The sequence below is a fragment of the Schistocerca nitens genome, chromosome 1, assembly GCF_023898315.1.
Source record: "Schistocerca nitens isolate TAMUIC-IGC-003100 chromosome 1, iqSchNite1.1, whole genome shotgun sequence".
NCBI classification, from domain to species: Eukaryota; Metazoa; Arthropoda; class Insecta; order Orthoptera; family Acrididae; genus Schistocerca; species Schistocerca nitens.
In genome coordinates this window covers 293,591,803-293,600,520 of record NC_064614.1, presented here as the reverse complement: position 1 = coordinate 293,600,520, position 8,718 = coordinate 293,591,803, and positions in this window count along the sequence as shown.

Genomic DNA, 8,718 nt, shown 5'->3' with positions numbered 1-8,718 from the left:
CGATTTTGTCTGAAGTCATGTCTCTTCCCACAGCAACAAGTAAACAGATACAGTCCCAAGGACCTTTATCCAAATCGCTGTGCCTTTGAGCTTGGTAGTCATAGCTATGAGGTGTAGTAAGGATTCTATCTCGAAACATTTCCCAGACTCCGGGTTTTTCTTACACAGCTGAGGTGGCCGGGGAAGTGGTTCACTGGCCTATTTGCACAATGTGTGAATTTGTACGACGCATGGCTCTGAACACTGTGCCCAGTTTACAACTCCACTGTGTAGACACATCCCTTCTGACCGTCTCCCCAGCCCAGGCTTCTGCTGGCGCTACAGCAGGTAGCACACCATTGATCTACTGGAGACCTGTCTCAACGAGGGGCTGCCCTGTCTGCCCTGTATGGCTGTGGACCTGTCGGCAAGATTTACTGAGGGATGGGCTCGCCGCCAATTGCTTTCAACTCCCAACTTGCCGTTTCTACGAGCTAAGAATCAAAGAAATACTTCATTGTTTTAGCGCCCTACCAGTCTCCAGCGGTATTCAATCAATTACTTGTTTATCATAATTTGTCTGTTATGGGAAAATAAATGTTGTTAGTACACTAAGTATTGCCTACATTCTCAATCATTTAAATAGCCCTTTACCCCCAGTGTTACCTTTCATTTTGTCGTCCCATGCCAGGACCTCGGATTGATGGCACCTTCTGAGACCGTCAGATCGTGTCGCGTAGCGTAGTGATTCAATTTGACGTCCCTTGCGCAGAATTTGGAATTGATGGCACCCTCTGTTACCGTCAGATAGTGTTGCCTAGTGAGGTTTCAGTTCCCAATGTTTAATGTGGTGCACTGGATAGAGTAGATTTGCGTTGCTGGCGCCAAGACATAGTATTAACACTTAATTATTCAATGTGTGTGTTTTCATGTTGTGGACGTGACTTCTGTGTGAGTTGATTATATTTGACGGCGAATGGCGTTGTGCTGATTTGTTAGGACAGGTGAGATTCTCGTTTGTGAGTATAGACAAACGTACTGTTATTTGAATTCGTTGTCAGGAACGAGGAATCAGTAGCTCACGGGAGCGTAATTTAGAGTAGAATCTGTGTGGCATAGGAATGTGTAGAGTTTAAACTCGTTTGGGTCAGAATTAGAGTGCATGTTTACAAGAGCAGGTCACGAAACTGCAAACACAATGTCGCCTGGTAGAGCGCCATCGAAAGCATTACAAAAGTGAAGAAATCGCTATATAAGGACACACCCCCCTACACAGGGCGAATGCAGCAGGAATATCATCCTGACGCGGCTGACATCTGCTCAGGCCATTAACTTCCTAGAGTCTCGCTCAAGGTGTTTCAGATTGTAATGAAATATTTAATGATTTTCCATGTGTGAAAAATAGTTGAGGGAGTAGCTTGTCCTCTCTCAAAGTGAATGTGACGTTTTCCTCTCATTCTCGTTTGATCGATAGCTTTGGACTCGTTCAAACCATTGTTAAATCGCCCTTTTGATGTATTAGCCCCATATTTTGCTGAATGTCTTCTGCATGTTACAGCTTCTAGTACCCTACAGAGCACAAAACCGGATAACTAAACACTGTTCTTCATTGCTGCAGCTACGTTTACCTCACTGGAGCCTAAAGCGATCTGATGTGATACATTTGAAATCTTCCACAAGTGAAGAGAATGAATGGCAAGCACAGTAAGCCATACTGCTCACCTGTAGAAGTTCGCAATGAACGTTCACATATTGATTGACCTACTTTCGTATTTTATGCTTTTTTGCTGATTGTAAAGGAACGTTATTCTCATCACATAATCTGTACCATTTTGCAACTGAGCAAAGTATATTTTTCCGGGTTTAAAATTCCATTGTGATAAAATGAGTCAGATTTTTTAATGACGGTAGATATAGATACTATTTAGGAAACTGACATTGTGAGATAGTGTCTGTGTGAAAGCAGCATTTCCCTGCTAATAATACTCTACCGCTTATACTGTACATTATTACATTTTGAGTTCCATACATAGAAATCAATGGAGACTACAAAGCCTTGTGTGACGTCAATTAGTAGTTGGTTAACCATACATGCCAAATACATATTTCTTTCTAAAATAAAGAGAAACATATTCAGCAACAGAAAACTTCACGTATTTACTCAACGATATATTTGAGTTACAGAATTTTTTTTTAATGTGATGAAATTCGCCTCATCCGGTTTCCGTTAGTTTTTGCAAAAGCAATAAATCGCTGAAAAATACTGGAAGACGGCACCGTTGACTTAGTGAGTGCGACTGTACACCACTGTTGGAGCACCACTGTTGGAGCATCACTGTTGGAGCACTTTTGCAAGAGATACTTGATGGACTCGAGCGTCGTTTTATTGCTACTTCTGACTACTAACTGCTCTCCAGACCTCCCTTGAGGTGGCTGAGTTTGGCGAGAGAAGAGCCTCGTAGCGAAACTAACGAGCTGCCGAATGTCTTCCCCACGCTTCACAGAAAATCAGTCACAGATTTACTTACCCACTGCGATCGACACCTTGAACTCATCTGAAGTAACAGAGGATATCTTCTGAGGAATGAACCTGTATATTGAGGCGCTAGATTTTCTTCTTCTCCTGTGTACCACACAGCTGAATTAAATTTTCAGTTCATTCATTTTTACTGTCCTTCAACGCATTTACAACGATCAGCTCGGCATAATTATATTAAACTTCATAAAAAGTATAAACACGTTAGAAACCTACATAGGCTAACAATATTCAGGGTGAGTCACCTAACATTACCGCTGGATATATTTCGTAAAACACATGAAATACTGACGAATCGATTCCACAGACCGAACGTGAGGAGAGGGACCAGTGTAATTGGTTAATACAAACCATAAAAAAAATGCACGAAAGTATGTTTTTTAACACAAACCTACGTTTTTTTTAAATGGAACCCCGTTAGTTTTGTTAGCACATCTGAACATATAAAAAATACGTAATCAGTGCCGTTTGTTGCATTGTAAAATGTTAGTTACATCCGGTGGTATTATAACCTAAAGTTGACGCTTGAGTACCACTTCTCCGCTGTTCGATCGTGTGTATCGGAGATCACCGAATTACGTAGGGATCCAAAGGGAACGGTGATGGACCTTAGGTACAGAAGAGACTGTAACAGCACATTACGTCCACATGCTAACACCTTTTTATTGGTCTTTTTCACTGACGCACATGTACATTACCATGAGGTGAGGTACACGTACACACGTGGTTTCCGTTTTCAATTACGGAGTGGAACAGAGTGTGTCCCGACATGTCAGGCCAATAGATGTTCAATGTGGTGGCCATCATTTGCTGCACACAATTGCAATCTCTGGCGTAATGAATGTCGTACACGCAGCAGTACATCTGGTGTAATGTCGTCGCAGGCTGCCACAATATGTTGTTTCATATACTCTGGGGTTGTAGGCACATCACGGTACACATTCTCCTTTAACGTACCCCACAGAAAGAAGTCCAGAGGTGTAAGATCAGGAGAACGGGCTGGCCAATTTATGCTTCCTCCACGTCCTATGAAACACCCGTCGAACATCCTGTCAAGGGACAACCTGGTGTTAATTGCGGAATGTGCAGGTGCACCATCATGCTGATACCACATACGTCGACGCGTTTCCAGTGGGACATTTTCGAGCAACGTTGGCAGATCATTCTGTAGAAACGCGATGTATGTTTTGCTACTGTTTGGGCCCCTGCAATGAAGTGAGGACCAATGAGGTGGTCGCCAATGATTCCGCACCATACATTTGCAGTCCACGGTCGCTGTCGCTCTACCTGTCTGAGCCAGCGAGGATTGTCCACGGACCAGTCACGCATGTTCCGTAGATTCACTGCCCCGTGGTTTGTGAAGGCCGCTTCATCGGTAAACAGGTAGAACTGCAACGCATTCTCTGTTAATGCCCATTGACAGAATTGCACTCGATGATTAAAGTCATTACCATGTAATTGGTGATGTAGCGACACATGGAACGGGTGAAAGCGGTGACGATGCAGTATGCGCATGACACTACTTTGACTCAGTCCACCGGCTCTCGCAATGACCCGTGTACTCATGTGTGGGTCCATGGCAACAGCAACTAACACACCAACTGCACCCGCTTCTCCTGAGACGGGCCTGTTACGGACCCGTTTGCGTGCTGCGACCATACCTGTTGCATACAGTTGGCGGTAGATGTTTTGCAATGTGCGGCACGTTGGATGCTCTCTGTCCGGGTACCGTTCTGCATAGACCCTGCAGGCTTCAGCTGCATTTCGTCGACACTCGCCATAGATGAGTATCATCACAGTGCACTACAGCCACACTCATAAACACGGTCGTCATCGTAAACATATCCCTGCAGATGCTGTTCGCCGACCGTGGCCCGTGTTTGTTACACACGCAACTGAAGGTCGGAGGTTTCAAGCGTCAACTGTAGGTTACAATATCTCCGGATGTAATTAACATTTTACAATGCAACAAACGGAACTGATTACGTATTTTTTATATGTTCAGATGTGCTAACAAATCTAACGGGGTTCCATTTAAAAAAACGTAGGTTTTTGTTAAAAAACATACTTCCTTGCATTTTTGTATGGTTTATATTAAACAATGACACTAGCCCCTCTCCTCACGTTCGGTCTGTGGAATCGGTTCGTCAGTATTTTATGTGGTTTACGAAATATATCCAGCGGTAACGTTAGGTGACTTACCCTGTTTAACAAGTACCTGACAGATTCAAAAAAATCTATAGATATCGATACTCTCTGATAGACTACTAAAAACGGCCTTGTATATTACTCAAAAACATAGAAACTGCGCTCTCCGAATGTTAGCTACCGACTCACTGGCATAGTAGTATGTGTATTGAATGGCGGATTCAGACGTAACTATGGCACTGTGCGTGACACCTATTTAAAGACACGCAAAGGACAGAAATTTCAAATTGCTGTTTAGGTTTTAGATATTCATATACAATACGGAAGAAGTATAAAACACATAATCCAGTAGGCAGAGGAAAATAAAATTTTAGCCCCAAGCTGTGGCGTGGAAGTTTTGATTTGCACTGGAGTTAAAAAAGTCCGCCAAGAATTTTCAAAAGCTTTAATATTCTATTTCGAATATTTAATGAACTAAAATGTTAGTCCAGGAAAAATATGTAAAGTTATACTATTTTCAGATTAGAAAAATTATGGCTCTGAATTTCGGAAAAAATTTTATTATAAGATACAAACACATTAGAATACGATAATTTTGTAGGAATAACTTTTGAATCACTCAGTTTCGTTGTATACGTGACGCTTATTTAGCCTTTACATGAAATTGTTTTTTAAATAGGTAAACATACTATGATCATCAGAGGTCTTAACGATTCACTTTGGACAATATTGGTTAGAGAAATACAGCATATGCTTAGTACATGATTAAGAAAGAGAAGAGATAAGAAGAAAATGATTTGTGAATTATAAGTAGTATAAGAACACTTAGGAAAATCCCATATTGCTCTGAAACATATTCCTCTGCATATACTATGCGTTACTTACACGTAGAATTGTACTTCGCAGACCAAGGTATGACGCACCAGTAGCATTTTCCCCCTTTCGTATTACATTCGCGGCTCGTACTCAGGAAATTAGACTGTCGGCATTTTTGTGTAAAATTTGTTTGTATAAGATGAGTATCACTTCATGGGTAACACTTACAAAGGCTCACATTTCAACCATTTATGTAAACTACATTTCTTACATAAAACTTGAATTTACATAATTGTTCAACATTCGATAACACTACATACCCGGGAACTGATAAACTCGGCACTACTGTAAAAATGAAATGGCTCTGAGCACTATGGGACTTAACTTCTCAGGTCATCAGTCCCCGAGAACTCAGAACTACTTAAACCTAACTAACCTAAGTACATCACACACATCCATGCCCGAGGCAGGATTCGAACCTGCGACCGTAGCGGTCTGGCGGTTCCAGACTGTAGCGCCTAGAACCGCTCGGCCACCCCAGCCGGCGGCACTACTGAATTAGGAATGTTTATTTTGAAAATGATTTCCAAGATTATTCAGAAGTTTAAGATCATATTACGACGAGAACCAGGAATAACACTAGCATATCACTCAGATATAAATAAAAACGTACCGAAACACACCACATAGAGTTTGCATTTACGGCTCCTTAGTATCGTGTAAGAAATAAGTTACGTACGTACTCTACCAGAAATACAACTACACAATATCTAATGTAAGAACATAATTGTCATGAATGAATGGGACTTCACAGATAGAATGGAGGTAATATGCTAGAAAAAGACTGCAATTGTAAAATTCATTTATGCAATTGTAAAATTCATTTCAGTTGCAGAAGTGCTCGAGATGATCTAGTTGGCTGCTTAACATACTATCCAATAAGAATTCAACAATTCCCACGCGTTTTCGTAGGGAGCCGACTTATGAGTCGAGATAGTTTCTAGGGTGCCATCTTCTTGTAAACGCTTACTTTAAACTGGGATGATCGAACTTGTACCAAAATGAAGAAGTTCGCACCTTTGATCGGTTCTCGTGTAGCTGACGAGAAGTGAATACAGTATTGAGCATTTTGTGTAAGTTTGAATTAGGTTTATTTTACGAGATATTCACACGTGAACATTTCATGTCGTAGATAAGTTCCGCGTGGCGTGTTCGTGCAGACTACTAGCCATTATGGCGAGCACTTTTTTGCAATAAGTCCACCGGAGGACTGTATGAGTTAACTCGCAAGTAGTTGTGGGTGAGTAACCATTCAGTACGTTCAAATTATCTGGTCGTACTAAATATCTTCTGGTTACTTTCGGGTGTATTTTATGTCAGAATATTAAACAAATATAATAAAAACCTCTAGCGAAGTTTTAGAAATTTTTTCATACGAATCAAACAAGAATCCCGAACGCTCGATATCTTAACTAACTTTCAGCTACTGCCCATCCACTGGAGTTCTGTGGACTTCGCGTGGTAGATATTCAGTCGAATTTTCGTCAACGCTAAACCAGTATCTACCATCGTAGAGTGAAGGGGCAGACAACCTGAAACCTATCCAGATAAGTGGACTGATTGTTTAGAGGGTAGTGAGAGCACAACCTGCCCCGTCGCACAAGCATACTACATGGTTTCAGGTAACTAGTCGGGACGGTTCTTGTGGAGACGCTACTTCTTACTTATAACAAACACAGCCAGTTCCTGACCATTATGTACAGAGTATCAATCTATAAGTCTATTACATAACTGTGTCTGCTTTCCTGACAATGTTGTGCAAACGTGATGTCCTCTTTTGTGGTAGTCTCTAAGGATGCTGCATCCTGATGTAATTTATTACCTATATAGTATGAGTCACTTTCTCTGCAATTGAAGGTTCCTGTTTTGATTGTTGGTGACTGATTGTCTGTATAAGTAAAATAATTCCCTTTCGTCCCTTAGTATTCGTTCTTTCTTGCGGCCTTTATCCCGCTGCAACGCAGGGTCGGACAGTTTACTGTTGATTTGGCAGTGTTAGTTGCAGAGGGTGGCCAGTCACCCCTCCTCCTGCCACCCCAAACCCCCCGAGATGGAGGTAGAGTACCCCAGCTGTCTGCGTCTAGTCTAAGGCATCGAACAGTGCGAACGTTTTAAGATGACTGCGAGTCGTGTAACTGAGGTGGGATATGGGGAACAGCCTGGTATTCACTTAATGGGATGTGGAAAACCACCTAAAAACCACATTCAGGCTGGCCGGCATACGGGCCCTCATCGTTACCGGCATACCGGCCGGCGCGCCTACCCGAGTCCAGGAAGCAGCGCATTAGCGCTCTCAGCTACCCTGGTGAGTCCCTGTTGTCTCTTAATATCTCACTGAATATATCGTTCTCTTCAAGGTACTGCCTATTCTCGTATATTTTTGCAAAGTGGTAGGAAACAGTTTGGCACAGTTGACGAAATAACTTCTATTCCATATTACTTAGTATGGCAGTTCCCTCTTTGTAGTAAAAAAGACATGCATTGTTTTCCAGCAAAAAATGCAGTGGCCGCTGTTTATATAAACCAATTATTTAGTGACTGTTCACCTTTTCCCACTGTTCTATCCTCTCTGTGCAACTATCTCTTGCGAACACGATGGATCGATAATATGTATTAGTGTATCATTTCTTATTTTCCACTCTCCCAGTAGGCAGCTGGCGTAATGCCTACTTAAGCGGATCGGCAGAACTCGCAGTACCAGTCGCGTGCCCGAGTGAGTTGATACACTGTCATTGGTGGTACAGTGTCATATTACTCTATGGTGTGGCCCAATGAAAAAGTCCTCCTTGGCGGCCTTCTGTCTGTGATGTGTTTCCTGCAGTGCAGGCCTCGCTGTTTGCTTGGTGAAGCACCTTGACGGCTATGTCCAGGACGATCACAGAGGAAAGTTATTCAGTGAGAACCTTGTGTTAAACTTATTGCTGTCGTCGCTTTGAAAGTCACCAGAAAATAAGCATTTAAAGTTTACCTTTTCTGCTTGCCATGATAAGTATGTGTTTATGAAAGTTATTTAAATATTAATGTTAGTGATGATATCACACCGATATTTGCTGCAGACGGCTTAACTCCCTCTGCGTCTGTTGCTAACGGATGAGTACCGGTTTTAACTAATTATATCAGCTGCGGACTTTTAATAACAATGGTTTCTTTTCCCTCGAGTTATTCAGATAATTCGGAGA